The sequence below is a fragment of the Triticum urartu genome, chromosome 1 (genome assembly GCF_003073215.2).
Source record: "Triticum urartu cultivar G1812 chromosome 1, Tu2.1, whole genome shotgun sequence".
NCBI lineage: Eukaryota > Viridiplantae > Streptophyta > Magnoliopsida > Poales > Poaceae > Triticum > Triticum urartu.
In genome coordinates, this window is record NC_053022.1 from 348,100,183 (window position 1) to 348,119,550 (window position 19,368).

Genomic DNA, 19,368 nt, shown 5'->3' on the forward strand with positions numbered 1-19,368 from the left:
ATAAATTGCAGCAAGGTATTTTTGGGTTTCTGGTTTAATAGATCTGAAAATAAATGCAATGGAAAATAGATCGCAAAGGCAAATAATATGAGAAAGTGACCCGGGGGCCATAGGTTTCACTACTGGCTTCTCTCGAGAAAAAATAGCAAACGGTGGGTGAACAAATTGCTGTTGGGCAATTGATAGAACTTCAAATACTCATGACGATATCCAGGCAATGATCATTATATAGGCATCACGTTCAAGATTAGTAGACCGACTCCTGCTTGCATCTACTACTATTACTCCACACATCGACCGCTATCCAGCATGCATCTAGTGTATTAAGTTCATGGAGAAATGGAGTAATGCAATAAGAACGATGACATGATGTAGACAAGATCTATCTTTGTAGAGATAGACCCCATCGTTTTATCCTTAGTAGCAATGATACATACGTGTCGGTTCCCTTTCTGCCACTGGGATCAAGCACCGTAAGATCGAACCCACTACAAAGCACCTCTTCCCATTGCAAGATAAATAGATCAAGTTGGCCAGCCAAAACCCAAATATCAAAGAAGAAATACGAGGCTATAAGCAATCATGCATAAAAGAGATCAAAGCAACTCAAATACTTTCATGGATATAAAAAGAGATAGATCTAATCATAAAATCAAAGTTCATTGGATCCCAACAAACACACCGCAAAAGAGTTACATCATATGGATCTCCAAGAGACTATTGTATTGAGAATCAGTAAAGAGAGAGGAAGCCATCTAGCTACTAACTACGGACCCGAAGGTCTACAAAGAACTACTCACGCATCATCGGAGAGGCACCAATGGAGGTGGTGAACCCCCATCCGAGATGGTGTCTAGATTGGATCTGGTGGTTCTGGACTCTGCGGCGGCTGGATGAATATTTCATCGACTCCCCTAGGGTTTTGGGAATATTGGGGTATTTATAGAGCAAAGAGGCATTCCGGGGGGCACCCGAGGTGGGCACAACCCACCAGGGCGCGCCTGGGCCTCCTGGCGCGCCCTGGTGGGTTGTGCTCCCCACAGGGCACCCCCTAGGCGCAGCCAGGGCCCGTTGTGTTCCTTCTGGCCCATAAAAAATCTCCGTAAAGTTTTGTGGTATTTGGACTCCGTTTGGTATTGATTTTCTGCGCTGTAAAAAACATGGAAAAAATAGCAACTGGCACTTGGCACTATGTCAATAGTTTAGTACCAAAAAATGATATAAAATGACTATAAAATGATTATAAAACATCCAAGATTGATAATATAACAACATGGAACAAATAAAAATTATAGATATGTTGGAGACGTATCACATGACCATTTCATCGTTCCATTTTGTCAGTTTTTGAACAACAAAAGGGTAAACTCTGTTCATTCTGAAACTCTCATGAACTCCTGGGAAGTAATCCTCATTGTCATCAATGAATATCCAATCAACCCATCTCATGTCACTGACAATGGGCGTCTTGTCCAATAAGACTGTCTCACAGAAATCTTGTTGTTCCTTGGTGTGAAAGCGATAGTCAACATCAGTCCTTCTCCTTGCAGCATATGGATCAGTTTGTCTCCACAATCTGAGACAAGCATCCTTTCTCAACTTCATATTCTTAGCCACTAGATGATTGTCATCATGATCTGAAATCTTCAGTTTTAGTTTTTGAGAACTTGCTGCTCCTCATCCTCATGAACTTCAGGCACTGGGCCTTGTTCTTCTCCGCAGCTGAAATGTTTCTGGTGGATCTCTTGGGTGTAGTTGACTTGGAGGCATAAGCTTGAGTTGAAGGCTTGGGGGCTATCTTAGGCTTAGATGGAGCAGCCCTAGACTTGATAGCATCCCCCATGAGCTTCTGAGATTTTGGCACTGGCTCTTCCTCCTCATCATCATGTTCATCAGACTCTCTCATCATGGAAGGTTTTCCTATCACTCTGGACATAGTCTTCTTGACTCTTTCCTTCCTTTTCTTTCCTCTAGCAGCCTCTTCCTCTCTAGGTTTCATGGTTTCTAGAGTGGAGGCTCTGGCTTTAGACACGGGCTTCCTCTGGGCAAGAGCCTTCTTGTGCATACCAGGCTTGATGGCAGCATCAACAGCTTGCTCCTTCTTGAGCACCTTTTTCTTTGAGGTGACCTCCTCATCAACAACAAAGTCCTCATCTTCAGAATCTGGGGTTCTCTTCTTCCTTGTCCTTGTTGTAGCCTAATGCAAATTGCTTGGGGTGCTTCTGCTACCCTCATCATAGCTACTGTTGGAGGGACTAGTGCCCTCACTGAGATTTGCCTGCTCCTCTGACCTATTCTGATTATCACTATTGTCTGACATCTCTGACACTGACCCTGTGAATAGATAGGTATAAGTAGAGTAGATAAGCATCACAAAGCACAACTATTTTCGCAAAAAGTTGACACCAAAACTTAATTTTACTTTTCTACAGAAAGCATTTCAGAGCAACCGATATGACAAACACGGTGACATCGAAGCAGCTTTAGAGTCTAAACATACAATTTCGGTCAGACCAAAACGCAGTTCGGTGACTCCGAGATGCTAGGGTTTCACAGAGAAAGTGAACTCGGTCACACTGATTCATACACTTCAGTCAGACCGAGTAGTACATGTGCAATGACCTAGGCCAAATCGGTGAGACCGAATTCTTCAGATCGGTCGGTCCGAGATGACTTCGGTGGAAACCTAACCCTAAGTTTTTACATCAAATCTATTCTAGAGGAAGTTTTAGGTGGATAGATTGATCTCAGTCGTGGCAAGCAACATGGCATTAATCTTTGTGCAAGAATCGGAGTTAAGAAGAGCACGAAGAGCACGAAGAGATCGAGTCCGTACCCTAACTCGACAACAAACTTGCTACGGTGACAATGGCGGTGGAGATTCCCATTGATGGCGGTGGAGACCAGTGGCAGGAGGGCGCTGGAGACGAAGGAGACGATCGGGAGACCAGGAGGGGCAACAGAGCTGGGTAGGCATGGTTGGGAGTTTGAAAGAATTTCCAAAATTCAACCCGCAGTATATATGATGGAGTCCTGGATTAGGGGGTCTCCGGACAGCCGGACTATATCCTTTGGCCGGACTGTTGGACTATGAAGATATGAGATTGTAGACTTCGTCCCGTGTCCGGATGGGACTCTACTTGGCGTGGAAGGCAAGCTAGGAAATAGGGATATGTATATCTCCTCCTTTGTAACCGACCTTGTGTAACCCTAGCCCCCTCCGGTGTCTATATAAATCGGAGGGTTTTAGTTCGTAGGACAACAGACAATCATACCATAGGCTAGCTTCTAGGGTTTAGCCTCTTTGATCTCGTGGTAGATCAACTCTTGTAATACTCATATCATCAAGAACAATCAAGCAGGACGTAGGGTATTACCTCCATCAAGAGGGCCCGAACCTGGGTAAATATCGCGTCCCCTGCCTCCTGTTACCATCCGCCTTAGACGCACAGTTCGGGACCCCCTACCCGAGATCCGCCGGTTTTGACACCGACATTGGTGATTTCATTGAGAATTCCACTGTGTCGTCACCATAAGGCTTGATGGCTCCTTCGATCATCGCTAGCGATGTGGTCCAGGGTGAGGCTTTCCTCCCCGGACAGATCTTCGTATTCGGCGGCTTCGCACTGCGGGCCAATTCGCTTGGCCATCTGGAGCAGATCGAAAGCTACGCCCCTGGCCATCAGGTCAGATTTGGAAACTTGAACTACATGGCCGACATCCGCAGAGACTTGATCTTCGACAGATTCGAGCCCATGCCAGATGCGCTGCACAGTCGCGACGAGCAAGACGTAACTCTACCGTCGGACAGTGTTCGGGAGATCGCATCCGCAGATACTCCGGCCGTTAATCCGGAGAAAATCGCGCCATCCAAGAGCGGAGGGATAGACCCCGCCATGGAGGCCGCACTCTCAGTGGCGTTAGAGCTAGATACTGACTTCACCCCTTTCGAGAGTCGCGTCGCCGAACCACTGGATTTATCCCCGGCCACAGACTCCGAGCCGCCTACATCCGTGCCGGTCGAATCCGACGGGGCACCGATCAAGGAGTTCACCTCTGCGGATATCTTTCAACACTCACCTTTCGGAGATGTGCTAAATTCATTAAGGTCTCTCTCCATGTCAGGAGAACCTTGGCCGAACTATGTCCGGCTAGAATGGGATGTGGACGATGAAAAAATTTGCTGCCCACCCACCACCCACTTAGTAGCCACTGTCAATGACTTAACCAACATGCTCGACTTCGACCCCGAAGACATCGACGGCATGGACGACGATGCATGAGACGAATAGGAACCACCGCCCATAGGGCGCTGGACCGCCACTTCATCACATGACGTATACATGGTGGATACACCCAGAGAGGGCAATGGCAAAGAGACAGCGGAGGATGCCCCTCCAAGCAACCCCGACGCCGACGTCAGCGGCACCGCTCTGAGTCCCGCCATAGCAAAAACGGTGATAACAGCGCAAGAGGAAATAATAGTCTGGTCGACTCTAGAAGAAACGATGACTGCACCACCCCGGTGGTAGAGCACGATCAAGATGCAAACTGCAAACATAGTACGGATCCGACGCCCGACCACGACGATGCCAAGGATAAGCCTCATCAAACCCCGTTTGGGGAAGAAAATAGTTCGGACGAAGATGCACACATCATCCCGAAAATGCACTTGGAGCAAGAAAACCTCTGCAGAAGGCTTACTGCCACAGCGAGGAGCCCGAAGAAACAGAAGCAAAGGCTCAAGGTCGCACAAGATACGCTCAACAGGAAGTGGAACAAAGTAACAAAGTGTGGTGGAAGTTACCATAAAAATAGCTATCCAAAGCGCAAGCTATTACCGGAATTCGATGATGAGGCCTTAGAGCCCATACAGCCGAAAAGTGATACGGCCAACCGGCCGGATCCACCACCTTGTGAACGCGATAGAGCCGCTAACAAATTCGCGCATAAGTCAACACACGATCTACATGAGAACCTGCATCAAAAATCCAGCGCGACCAGATCTATCTATGGATCTAGGAAGCGCGCTACGGTACAAAACCAACACCGAATACTACAGCCATCCGAACACCATGGCGCATCCCATTACAGGGGTGCCGCACACCCCTTATGTTTCACTGATGAGGTGCTGGATCACGAATTCCCAGAGGGATTCAAACCGGTGAACATAGAGGCATACGACAGAACCATAGACCCTGGAGTCTGGATAGAGGACTTCATCCTCCATATTCATATGGCTCGTGGAGACAATCTCCATGCCATTAAATACTTGCCCCTCAAGCTTAAAGGGCCAGCTCGGCACTGGCTGAAAAGCCACCCCAAAAACTCAATTGGAAGTTGGGAGGAGCTCGAGGACGCTTTTCGGGCCAATTTTCAAGGGACCTGTGTCCGACCTCCGGATGCAGACGATTTAAGTCATATAATCCAACAGTCTGGAGAGTCCACCCGAAAGCTTTGGAACAGGTTCCTCACCAAGAAGAACCAAATCGTCGACTGTCCAGACGCCGAAGCCTTAGCAGCTTTTAAACACAGCGTCCGAGACGAATGGCTCGCCAGACACCTCGGTCAAGAAAAACCGAGAACCATGGCAGCCCTAACAAGCCTCATGCCCGCTTTTGTGCGGGCAAGAACAGCTGGTTGGCCCGTAGCAGCACCAGCGACCCAAGCACATCCGAAGTCAGGGATGGCAATGGTAAACCATGATGCAACAAAAACAAGCGTCGAATTAAACAAGGTAGCCCAGATAACACGGCAGTAAACGCCGGATTCATGGGCTCCTGACCAGGTCAGCGGAAAAAGCCTTTTAAAGGCAGCAAAGAAGGACAATCTAGCCTAAACATCTTGACAAACTCTGTCAGATTCATGGCACCCCAGACAAACCTGCAAATCATACCCACCAAGAATGTTGGGTCTTCAAGCAGGCTGGTAAGCTAAACGCTGAACACAAAGGGGAAGACACACCAAGCGAAGACGAGGATGAGCCTCGCCAGCAAAGCAACGGAGGACAAAAAAAGTTCCCACCATAGGTTAAAACAGTAAACGTGATCCATGTGACAAAGAGGAGAAGCAAGCATGCACTCCGAGGCACACGCGCCAAAGAGCCCGTCACCCCTAGGTTCAACCCCTGGTTGGCCTGCCCGATCACTTTTGATCGTAAGGATCACGAGACAAATATCCGGCACGAAGGACTGACGGCCTTGGTGTTAGACCCAATAATAAATGGGTACCATTTCACCCGAGTCCTCATGGACGGCGACAGTGATCTAAATCTGATATATTAGGACATAGTCCGCAAAATGGGGATAGACCCGACACAAATAAGCCACAGTAATACTACCTTCAAGGGAGTAATACCAGGCCAAGAGGCCCGCTGTACAGGCTCTCTACTACTAGAGGTGGTGTCGGTGTCAAAACCGGCGGATCTCGGGTAGGGGGTCTCGAACTGTGCGTCTAGGCCGGATGGTAACAGGAGGCAAGGGACACGAAGTTTTACCCAGGTTCGGGCCCTCTCGATGGAGGTAAAACCCTACGTCCTGCTTGATTAATATTGATGATATGGGTAGTACAAGAGTAGATCTACCACGAGATCAAAGAGGCTAAACCCTAGAAGCTAGCCTATGGTATGATTGTTGATGTGTATGTTGTCCTACGGACTAAAACCCTCTGGTTTATATAGACACCGGAGAGGGTTAGGGTTACATAGAGTCGGTTACAATGGTAGGAGATCTGAACATCCGTATCGCCAAGCTTGCCTTCCACGCCAAGGAAAGTCCTTCCGGACACGGGATGGAATCTTCAATCTTGTATCTTCATAGTCCAGGACTTCGACTGAAGGTATAGTTCGGCTATCCGAACACCCCCTAATCCAGGACTCTCTCAGTAGCCCCTGAACCAGGCTTCAATGACGACGAGTCCGGCGCGCAGATTGTCTTCGACATTGCAAGGTGGGTTCCTCCTCCAAGTACTTCATAGAAGATTTTGAACACAAAGATAGTGTCCGGCTCTGCAAAATAAGTTTCCACATATTGCCATAGAGAGAATAATATTTACACAAATCTAATCTGCTGACGTACTCCGTAGTGTGACATCACACCACGGCCAAGCTTTTATTCGAACCGTTTTACTGTCCCATCTTAGCGCGTTATGCGAGGTGGTTTCCTTGGCACGTCTTGTTAAAGCAGAGATCGTGTCCCCTTATTCCGGGATTCTCATCAATACGGGCGTGGGTAACCCAACCACGCCATTGATTACGGCGCTTGGAGATAAGCGAGTTTTACCAGGCTGGTGGGGACACGTAGTTGCGTCCACCCATATAAGGGGATAAGGATCCACCTTTTCACCCACGCCTTCTTCCTCCTTTGCCTATCCATTCTTGCGCACTCGAGCTCCAGCGCCCAAGTGCGCACTACCACCTCAACCTTCTCCAGTCATGTCCGGAGCGAGAGGCAAGTGGATGGTCTCCTCCGTCACGGAGGGACACATCAAAAAGCTAAGGAAGGCCGGATATCTGGCTAGCAACATCGCGCACCGGCTTCCCGAAAAGGGGCAGCTCATCTCCACTCCTAGGCCCCATGAGAGGGTGGTATTCCTCCCCCATTTCCTCCGCAGACTGGGCTTCCCTCTGCATCCATTTGTCTGAGGGCTCATGTTCTACTACAGCCTGGATTTCCACGATCTGGCCCCGAACTTCGTTCTCAACATCTCGGCGTTCATCGTCGTGTGCGAGGCGTTCCTCCGTATCCGCCCCCATTTCGGCCTATGGCTTAAGATTTTCAACGTCAAGCCAAAGGTGGTGCACGGCAGCCAGGCGGAGTGCGGCGGTGCCATGGTTGGCAAGATGGCCAACGTCCTGTGGCTCGAGGGCTCCTTTGTGGAGACCCTGAAGGGGTGGCAATCATGGTGGTTTTACGTCACCGAGCCGCGCGACGCCGAATGGGTCGCGCCCCCCGAGTTCCGGTCCGGACCCCCAACACGGCTCATGTCCTGGAAAGAGACGGGCCTGTCATGGGGTAAAAAAGGAGAGCTGACCAGACTCCAAACATGCATCCAAACCCTTGTGGACAAGAAGCTCAAGCTTGTCAACGTAGTCCAGGTTATGCTTATCCGCCTGATCCTCCCGTGTCAACGATGGGCCTTCAATCTGTGGGAGTTCGGCCCGGTGTAGCATCAAACTCTAAACAGGCTCTTCGACACGACGTATGAGGATGCTTTTCAAGGGCGTCGTGGCTCCCGCATCCGCTACCGAGGATCACGGATTCAGCGCGCAGCGTCACGCGCTCGCAGTAAGCTGTTTTTTCCTTTTACAGGGTATCCGTTTTCCATAGTTTGACTCTATGCGGGATCTAAGCTCCCTTTCCTTTGACAAGATTGGCAGGTGACGTCCAGATAGATCAACTTTCCGGCCTCTTTTCCTGAAGGCCCAGCGGACGCTCGCTTGGCGAGGCTGCTGGTTCCGGCGCCCTATGTGGTGCCGGAGAAGAAGGCCATGCAAAAGGCCGCGGGGACTCGAAAGAGTGCCCGACGCCTGGAGGTGTCAGATTCACCATCCGACGAATCCAAGACGCACTCCTCCCAAGAAGACGAGGAGGAGGAAGAAGAGACCGCTCCCCCTCCAGCGGGGGAAGGGAAGAAAAGGAAGGCCGTCCCAACTGGGGAGGCCGAAGGGTCCAAGAAGGGGAAAACCCTTTCTTCGGATTACTCCACTGACGCCGATGACGACGGAGAGAAGTGGGCGCCCAGGGCCAAGCCCCTGGCGAAATCGTAAGTATCCGGATACCAAAGTAATGCATAGTATTCGTTTATTGCACATCTTTCCCTTATGTCGAATGTGTTTATGCAGCCCACCCAAAGACCGGCTCGACGCGTCATCGAGTGGCTCACTGGACACGTCAGACGTGAACTCACTTCCGACGGCTTCCTCCCCCCGCCCTACGGACGACGCCGAAGTGTTGTCCCAAAATGTTCCAATCCGGGAGGAGGTGGTCCTGGAGGCGCCGCGAGGCGACCTCCCGGACTCTAGGAGTAAGGGGGATGAAACCCCCCAGGGCTCCAAGTCCGGCTCTAGGTCGGACACCGCTCCGGAACCTTCAAAGGTTCCGGAGTCCGGCGGGGGACCTCCTTCCAAGAGGAGCAAGTCCACCGTGCCGGCGGCCTCCGTCCAACTGGATCCAGGAGGTATGAGGCCGAGGTTGGCAAGGTGCCAGGAGGTGTCAGATCCATCATCCGACGGTTCCGAGGTGCATTCCTCCCGTGAAGACCAGGAGGAAGAAGAAGAGACCTCTCCCCCTCCAGTGGGAGGAGAGAAGAAAAGGAAGGCCGCCCTCTCTGGGGAGGCCGGGGGGTCCAAGAAGGGGAAAACCCTTCCTCCAGACTACTCCACCGACACCGACGACGGTGGAGAGGAGTGGCTGCCCAGGGCCAAGCCCCTGGCAAAATCGTAAGTATCCGGATACCAGAGTAATTAATAGCATTCGTTTATTGCACAGCTTTCCCTTATGTCGAATATGTTTATGCAACCCACCCAAAGACCGGCTTGACGCGTCGTCGAGCGGCTCACTAGACTCGTCGGATGTGAACTCGCTTCCAGCGGGAGAGGTATGAGGCCGAGGTTGGCAAGGTGCGGCAAGAGCTTTAGGTTCTCATGAAGAAACATGAGAGTTTGGAGCTTGACTCGAAGACGCAACGTCCGAGCTCACGGCGGCTATTGAAAATGCCAAGTCTGCCAAGACCGAATCCCAGAAGACCCTCCAAGAGTTGGATGAGGTGAAGAAGATAGCGGCGGGTAAGGCATTCTTTATGCAAAGTAAACACATACACGTGAGTTACTTGATACTTACCCGAATTCGGATCTCTCCAGGGGCATTTGCAGATCTTCCCCCGGAATGTATCCGATGCCAGCATTCTATCGAGCGCGAGGAGGGCAGCTCGACGGAGAAGGTGTTCTGGTCTCAGTATGCTGAGGCCGAACACCCTGTGCCCCTGAGCGACCAGCTGAAGCAACTGGTCAATCTCCACAAGGCGGCCGAACAGGCCATGAAGGGCCTCCTAGTTCGGCTGTGGCCTGGAGAGGCTCTGCCTGGGAGCTATTTCGGGCTGGTGCGGCGGCTGGTGGAGGCCTGTCCAAGGCTTGAAGTCATCAAGCGCTCCGTCTGTATTGAAGGTGCCCGTAGGGCCTTTGCCCGTGCTAAGGTGCACTGGGGCAGGCTGGATGCGGAGAAGCTTGTGAAGGACGGGCCACCATCGGAGAAAGAGCATCGCAAGCCCAAAAATTACTATAAGGATGTTCTGAAGGGTGCCCGCCTTGTGGCGGATGAATGTACTAGGGATGTAATTTTTGAGTAAAACTCGCTCGTGTTTGTCCTGTGCACTGAAAACTTGTTCATATGCGCTGAGCAATGCTGCTTGAATTTAAAATATTACCTTCTGTGCGGCTGGTTTATCAATACTGAGAGATGGCGAGTCGTCGGCTTCTGCCCCCTTGCCGCTAGTGCTGGGGTGTTCGGGGATAAACCTGGGCGCTCTTTTTCCCATATTTGGGTCCTTCGAGGGAGGCGCTCAGCCCAACGAACGAGGCAATCGGACTATAATGCGTGAACACTCTCACTTAGCCATAGAATTCTATAATTTTAAATTTCGGCGAAGCTGGTATTCGGAAGACCGAGTTCGGGGCGCTATCCACGCCTTGGCCGGACAGAGCCGGCTCCTCGCCCTAAGCGGCATAAGTCTTTAGGGACTCGAAAAACCTCTCGAACAGCGACCGGCTCTCACTTCATCATGACAATCAGTTTTAGCTTTCTCCACTAAGGTGCTCGACCCAGCTCAACTGGGGCACAATCGCAGTGGTTCTCCTAGTGCTACCTTAGCCGATATAGCGGAACGTAAGGCACCAAAACATAGGAGCTGGGCAAACCCAACTATTGACCCAATACATGATTCGGAGCCGATGCATATAATGCTATAAGTTCGGGGTGCCGCACTTTTTAAAGTGTTCGGACTTCTCACACCATATTGAGGGGTACCAAAGCCCCTAGCGTATTTTGGCCGTACCAACGTGTACGGGTGCAACAAGTCGTTAAGGAACATATATAAAGAAAAAAGGTAATGCAAAAATAGACGAAAGCTATGCATTGTTTATTAAAAAGGGCTGCGATCAAAGCAGAACGATACAAATAATGCGATAAGTGGAAGGTTGGACTAGTTAACATGTCTGTTCCAGGGGCAAGCTGCGGAATAGTATGCGGAACAAGTATACTGCTCGTGATAGAGACCACCTGGGAGTTCCGTAATGCGGCGTGGCTTGTCTGCTTCCCTGGTTCTTGCATCGTTTGTGCGGCAATTGAACTGCCGAACAGGCCTTCCGAAGGATGGAGTCCTGAAAGTAAGAGAAAATTAAAAAATCGGCAGCCCCTGGTGCGGTTTAAGACGTGTTTGGGGCGTGCGGTGATGGTGCCCCTCCCCCTGTACCCATGGTATCTCTAGAGCATAGTTATGTACGCGAAGTACTGGCCTCGCCTTTTTGCGAGGGTTGGGGTTGGGGCCGCATTGCTACGCCTGCTCGGATCGTGCCAGGCGGTCTTGTTGTAGGTTACTCCGGGCGCGCTTAACAGTGTCCGGTCGTTTAGTGGCCGGACTGGAGAACTTCCTGGAGAGGCTGCTTTGTACTTCCGCTGCAAGGGCCGCCGTGTGATCCTCCGTTCGGAGGGAGCGTTCGGTGTTTCCATTGACCGTAATTACTCCTCGAGGGCCTGGCATCTTGAGCTTAAGGTATGCGTAGTGCGGTACCGCATTGAACTTAGCGAATGTGGTTCGCCCGAGCAGTGCGTCATAACCACTGCGAAATGGGACTATGTCGAAGATTAACTCCTCGCTTCGGAAATTATCCGGAGATCCGAAGACCACTTCAAGTGTGACTGAGCCTGTACAGTTGGCCTCTACACCTGGTATTACACCTTTAAAGATCATTTTGGTGGGCTTAATCCTCGAGGGATCTATGCCCATTTTCCGCACTGTATCCTGGTAAAGCAGGTTCAGGCTGCTGCCGCCGTCCATAAGGACTCTAGTGAGATGAAATCCGCCAATAATTGGGTCTAGAACCAATGCGGCGAATCCGCCATGACGGATGCTAGTGGGATGGTCCCTTCGATCAAAGGTGATCGGGCAGGAGGACCATGGGTTGAACTTTGGGGCGACTAGCTCTATCGCGTATACGTCCCTTAACGCGCGCTTCCGCTCCCTTTTGGGGACGTGGGTTGCGTATATCATGTTCACCGTCCGCACTTGTGGGGGAAAACCCTTCTGTCCACTGTTGTTCGGCGGCCGGGGCTCCTCGTCGTCATCGCTATGCAGCCCCTTGTCTTTGTTTTTGGTGTTTAATGTGCCTGCCTGCTTGAACACCCAACAATCCCTGTTGGTGTGATTGGCCGGCTTTTCGGGGGTGCCATGTATCTGGCACAAGCGGTCGAGTATTCGGTCCAAACTGGATGGGCCCCTAGGATTCCTTTTGAATGGCTTTTTCCGCTGACCGGATTTAGAGCCTCTGAATCCGGCATTAACAGCCGTATCCTCAGCATTTTCGCCATTAATGCGGCGCTTCTGCTTGTTGCGACGCGACCTGCCACTACTGTCCCTGGTGTCCGAATTACCAGGGTTCTTGGTCACATTGTTGCTACGAGCAAGCCAGCTGTCTTCTCCCGCGCAAAAGCGGGTCATGAGTGTCGTGAGTGCTGCCATAGATTTCGGCTTTTCCTGTCCAACGTGCCGGTCCAGCCACTCATCACGGATATTGTGCTTGAAGGCTGCTAGGGTCTCGGCGTCCGGACAGTCGACTATTTGATTTTTCTTTGTTAGGAACCGTGTCCAGAATTGCTTGGCCGATTCCTCTGGGTGCTGAATTACGTGACTTAGGTCATCAGCGTCTAGGGGTCGCACATAAGTGCCCTGGAAATTGTCGAGGAATGCGGCTTCCAGGTCCTCCCAACAACTGATTGATCCTGTTGGCAAGCTGTTAAGCCAATGCCGAGCTGGTCCTTTAAGCTTGAGTGGGAGGTATTTGATGGCGTGGAAATCATCGCCGCGGGCCATGTGGATATGAAGGAGATAATCCTCGATCCATACCGTAGGATCTGTTGTGCCATCATATGATTCGATGTTTACGGGTTTGAAACCCTCGGGGATTTGATGATCCATTATTTCGTCTGTAAAGCATAGTGGGTGTGCGGCACCTCTGTACTGGGCTATATCATGACGTAGCTCCAATGAGCCTTGTCTACTGTGTTCGGCCCTGCCGAATTTGTGGCCGGCGTGACGGTTACCGTCTCGAGCCGTGGGGCACCCACGTGATCTGTAGATCGATCTTGTTTGCCTTGCCTTGTCCTCCAACATGCCTCGTAAGTCCGGCGCATGCTCCCGTGCCTTGGTAAGGGGTGCGGCTTGAGTGGAGGGCCGAGAGGCCTCTCTGTCGCGGCCACGAGGTGGCCAGTCGGCCGCATCAAGTGCTTCCTCCTCTAATCGGGGTAGCAACCTGCGCTTTGGGTAGCTCTTGGAGGGGCATTCGAGTTTATGCTCTTCGGCCGCAAGGACTTCAGTCCATCTGTCGACTAGCAAATCTTGATCAGCTCTAAGTTGTTGCTGTTTTTTCTTGAGGCTTCTTGCCGTGGCCATAAACCTGCGTTGAAAACGCTCTTTCTCGACGGGATGCTCTGGCACGACGAATTCGTCATCGTCGTCGAGGCTTGCCTCGTCTTCGGAGGGAGGCAAATAATTATCGTCCTCGACCTCTCTGTCTGCCGCTCTCTCATGAGGGCTAGTTTCTCCATCCTCCTGTGCTAAATCTTGCTGGAGGGGGTTTTCTTCGGCGCTTTCCGGAGTATTATTATCTCCCGTGCTGGAATCACCATATTTGTTTTGGCGGGATTTTGAGCGGCGCCGCTGACGCTGCTACTTAGGCTGTTTCTTGGAGGGGTCATCCTCCGCTGTTCCATCGCCATCTCCCTCTTTTGGGGTGTCCACCATGTATATGTCATATGACGAGGTGGCTTTCCAGGGCCTAGTAGGCGCTGGTTCTTCATCATCTCCTTCATCAGCGTCCATACCGTCGATGTCTTCGGAGTCGAAGTCGAGCATGTCGGTTAAGTCGGCGAAAGTGGCTACAAAGTGGGTGGTGGGTGGGCTTTGAATTTCTTCATTGTCCGTACCCCAACCTTGCTGACCGTAGTCCGGCCAGGGCTCTCCTGATAAAGAGAGAGACTTCAGTGACTTCAGGATATCGCTGAAAGGCGAGTGCTGAAAGTTGTCCGCGGCAGTGAACTCCATGATCGGTGCCCAATCGGATTCGATCGGCAGGGGCGCGGAGGGTTCGGAGTCCAGAGAGGAGTCCGGCTCCTTGGAGTCACGAGTCTCACAGAGTACGGGGCTGGTGTTCGGCTCAATCGCCGTTGGGGTCGCAGCCCCCGAGGTGGCGTCCAACCGCCCATCCTCGATCGGCGCAGTTGGCTCCGAATTAAGGGTCGGAGCGATTGCGAGTGCGGCCTCTAGGGCACTGTTCGACGGCAGAGCTAGATCATGCTCGTCATGACAGTGCGGCGCGCTCGGCAGTGGCTCGAATCCGTCAAAATCAAGTCCCCGCGGATGTCAGCCGTGTAGTTTAAACTTCCAAATCTGACCTGACGGCCAGGGGCGTAGCTTTTGATCTGCTCCAGATGGCCAAGCGAATTGCCCGCAGTGCGAAGCCGCCAAAGACGAAGATCTGTCCGGGGAGGAAGGTCTCACCCTGGACTGCATCGCTATCGATGATCGTAGGAGCCATCGAGCCTGACGGCGATGACACAGAGGAACTCTCAATGAAAGCACCAATGTCGGTGTCAAAACCGGCGGATCTCGGGTAGGGGGTCCCGAACTGTGCATCTAGGCCGGATGGTAACAGGAGGCAAGGGACACGAAGTTTTACCCAGGTTTGGGCCCTCTCAATGGAGGTAAAACCCTACGTCCTGCTTGATTAATATTGATGATATGGGTAGTACAAGAGTAGATCTACCACGAGATCGGAGAGGCTAAACCCTAGAAGCTAGCCTATGGTATGATTGTTGATCTGTATGTTGTCCTACGGACTAAAACCCTCCGGTTTATATAGACACCGGAGAGGGTTAGAGTTACATAAAGTCGGTTGCAATGGTAGGAGATCTTCATATCCGTATCGCCAAGATTGCCTTCCACGCCAAGGAAAGTCCCTTCCGGACTCGGGACGGAGTCTTTAATCTTGTATCTTCATAGTCCAGGAGTCCGGCTGAAGGTATAGTCCGGCTATCCGAACACCCCCTAATCCAGGACTCCCTCAAAGGATACCTCTTTCTGCTGGCAGTGTGTTGTCCTCCTTCTGTTTTTCCGACGATCTTCTTGTTGTTCGCCGGAAACCAGAAGTTGTGGAGGACGGTGCAGCCTTGGACGAACCCATGGCCAAGTTGTTGAGTGTGGTGCGGTGGCCGTCTGTCGGCGGCGGGGAAGCAGATCCGAGGCGGCGAACGACGGCGTAGCGGGAACAGCTCCGGTGCGGTGGACGGTTGCGACAGTGGAGCCGCAGCAGTGAGGCGCAGGACGTGGGTCGGAGTGGTTCTGGTATGGCGCACGTCGGCGTCGGCGTCGTGGAGGCAGCTCTGCCTCGGCTTCAGCTGCTAAGTCCTTGAGGGCGTTGCGGTTGCGGTTGCGTTTGGGACGACGACGTCGGGGTACCGGCTCCGGCGTGATGGAGGAGGGCGGCGGTGGATTGGCCGCTATGGGGTGGAGGACGGAGGAGGCTGGGGTTTCGCGGCTGGTGGAGAGGGCGTTTTCACGCCCACGGAGTATGAATGGGGAAACGGAGGGAGGCGGGGAACTAAGGGGGAACAATGTTTCGGTTTGAGACGCGCTTGTTTGAAATTTGGGGAAAGTTACAAACTTTGCCCCCATCTAAAATTTCGGACATATTGCGGGTTGGGGGTAGGACAGTCATGTCAGGTGTCCCAAATGTGGGCGGGATAGATTTCGGCCGAGCGCATGGGTGTTTAGGCGCCCACGGCGTATGAATGCTTCTCGGAGGCGGTTGAGACTGGCGTCTTGGTGAAGTTACAAACCTACCCCGGTTTAGACCTTTGGACATCGGGCCGATAGGCTACACGGGCCAGAGTCAGGACAGTAATTTCCTACCACCAAAACATTAGTCTCGCGCGGTTTCGGGTGACCAGAGGCCTATTTGGCGCTTCGTTCAATATTTGGGAGCAGAAGCATTTAACGTTTTCGGTTCTCTTGAATTGAACTTTCAGGATTTGTCAAACTTCACAAATCTTTACTCTTGAAAATCCTAAAGCTACGATTATTTTGGAATGGAGGGGGTACATTTGAATATACATTGTACACGAGTATATATTAAAAAATATGCAACTTACCTCAGTTCATGCATGGTTCCAGATATAATCTCCTTGGTTGCAAAAAAAAGTTAGATATGCGTATGAATATATATAGCATGTTCAAACTCACAACAAAGATTGATGCCCCCCTTTACATCTGATTTACAAATGCCATTATCTCAGGTTCAAATAGATGAATGCACTTCCTATGAATTCGAATCATCGAAACCCCCTTTATGTTGAATTCGACATGTATTCTATTTCGTAGCTAGCAATTTGGAATGTATCCATGCAAGTGACAAATGTATAAAGTGCTTCACACTAATAATATGGAGTGCACTAATTAATGTTTATATATGAATCGCAAAAGCATCCATTTCCTATATTTCAAACCGCTCTCACTCTATGGATCGATAAGATGAAATAAACACATGCACATTCTAGAATTCAATAGAGTATGGGTGTCTGATAGACCGATTTTCGTCCATATGCAATTTGCAAAATTCATGATCTCATCCAAAAATAATAATGCCATTTATATTTTAATTTAATGCGTAGAACCTCCTTTTACACGTAGATGCACTATGCCTCGCCCCGTTCTCACAAACGCATTATATATCTCTCTATCTAACGCATAAGTGCACACACTTTATATGCATCGGCATTTCTCTTTCACACATGCTCACAATCTCTCTCAGGGTGTCGGGGTGTCTCACGCACAAGCTCTCTTTGTTTCTCTCTCTCTTTCTGACTACTATGTACCACTCTTTTCACTAATCTCAGTTGGAAAACACTACTTCTCTCACATGCATATATACACATGCATGGTCTCTACTAGCCCTCTATACGCACATATATGTGCCTACGTGTCTCCCGCACGCACATTATCTTTAGGCCTCTCTCGCACACATTGCCCCCTGACACACCTCTCTCTTAGTAGTTGGCAGATATGATTTCATCATATCATTCGGTAGGATATCCCTGGCTATTAGGCTGGATGGTAATACAAGGCAAAGTTTTACCCTAGTTCGGATCGGACCCTTGCAGTTGAAGAAAGAGCCTACTCCTGGTACTGTATATTAGTGATAGGGGTGTGTACAAAGTACACGTGAATACCAGGAATTGTGCGTGTGTGTATACTATCGATGAACTAGCCCCCAAGCTTGTATAACATACTAAGGTCCTAGAGTTACAAATCATATATAGTAGGCTTATCACCTGTGGGGATAGAGTCCTCCGCGACTCTGGTAGCTTCGTGTTGTACGTCGAGTCCTCCACATGGGTCTTCGTATAACACGTCTCAGTCCAACCTATATGTGGCGCAGGATGGAACCGACCCATGAGTCTTCATGTTGACCCACCACAACTATAAATGATGTGGCCACCACACCACACACGCAATCGGCCACTAAGAAAATAAGCATATACAATAGTACAACGGTATCTAGCTCACGATACGTCTCCATATTTTGTTGATGACACCGACGGACTTTGCATTTGATGCGTGCTCCGTATTTTGTTGACGACACTTACGGTCATTGTATTTGAAGCGAAAGCACGATATGGTCACTGGACTTCAGAATAAGCTCATCACGGTCACCACATACATTTTGTCATGCTAACCAACATGTGGTTGGATGGTTAGAGGACAGTGGTTTCTTGAGCCCACCAGGGTTAAAGTCCCGGTGCTCGCATTTATCTTGTGTTAATTTCAGTATTTTCCGGCGATGTACGTTCAGTGGGAGGAGACGTTCCAGTCGACTACGAGGCACTTATGGTGACTTCGTAAAATCTCAAGATCATATATGCTGGCCCACTCTCTTGAAGGTGCTCATAGGGGTAGGGTTTGCGTGTGTGCGCTTATAGCGGTGAGTGCTTGCGCGTATATATGAGCCCTTGCGTCTGTACCGTGTTAAACAAATACATATCATGATTATACGGTCACTGGCTCACCTGTACAACTCCGTCTTTTGTTGATGACACAATCAATTGACCAGTCAAACGTTCCACGCGGCGCAACTAGTGTTGCACCATCGGGGCACGTAACCATGGGGCCCACCTGTCAGCCCGTATATGAAAGAAAGGAATAGTAGTTTGAGTCTGTATTGTGTTAATAAAAAAGGAGTACATTTTAGGGTGATCATACGGTCACTGGCTCACCATACAGCTCCGTAATTTGTTGATAACACGATCAATTAACCAGTCAAACGGTCCATATTCAGCAGCGCACATTACCATAGGGCCCACCCATCAGTGCGTATATGAAGGACAGAAATAGTAATAAATTAGTGGTCAGTGGGTATTCGAAGTCGTGAGACCTCTGGTTGGTAGTCACCGGCGGTTGGGGGGTGTTCATTGGGCGGTTGGGTGGGGATCCCCGGAGAAAAAGCTCGGCGGCCGGGAGGGGGGGCTAGAGGGATGGCCGGTGCGGCGGCGGACCGGTGGTGGGGAGTGGTTTCGGGGAGGGCAGGCCGGTCGCGGGCGGCGGGGGCTGGCGGTTCGGCCGGTGGTGGCTGGCGACTCAGGGGTGTGGAGTTTGATGATAAACTGGAGGCACTTGATTTCGTATCCAACGGCTGGAAAATCTAATGACCAGAGATGAAAAAGTCAGTCGACTGACGTGTAGCCTCACCCCGCACGTACACATGCACGCACGCAAGACACGCACGCATGTAGGCGTGCAACACTGACACGTACACACGCACGCATGCTGGCGTGCAACACTGACATGTACACATGCACGCATGAACACACGCACGTACGCACCCATGCATGCAACACTGAAACGTACCCTTGCACGCATGCAACACTCGCACGCCTGCATGCACACATCACACGACGCAAGACACACGCTCAACCTATACGTGCATGCACCCTTTGTTAAGGACATGGATTGTTACGGGTATTAATCAATCTTATTTGTGATAAGCAGAACATTGATGTTTGCAGCGGTCTTTATGAATCACAACGTATCGAACGGGCTATCAAC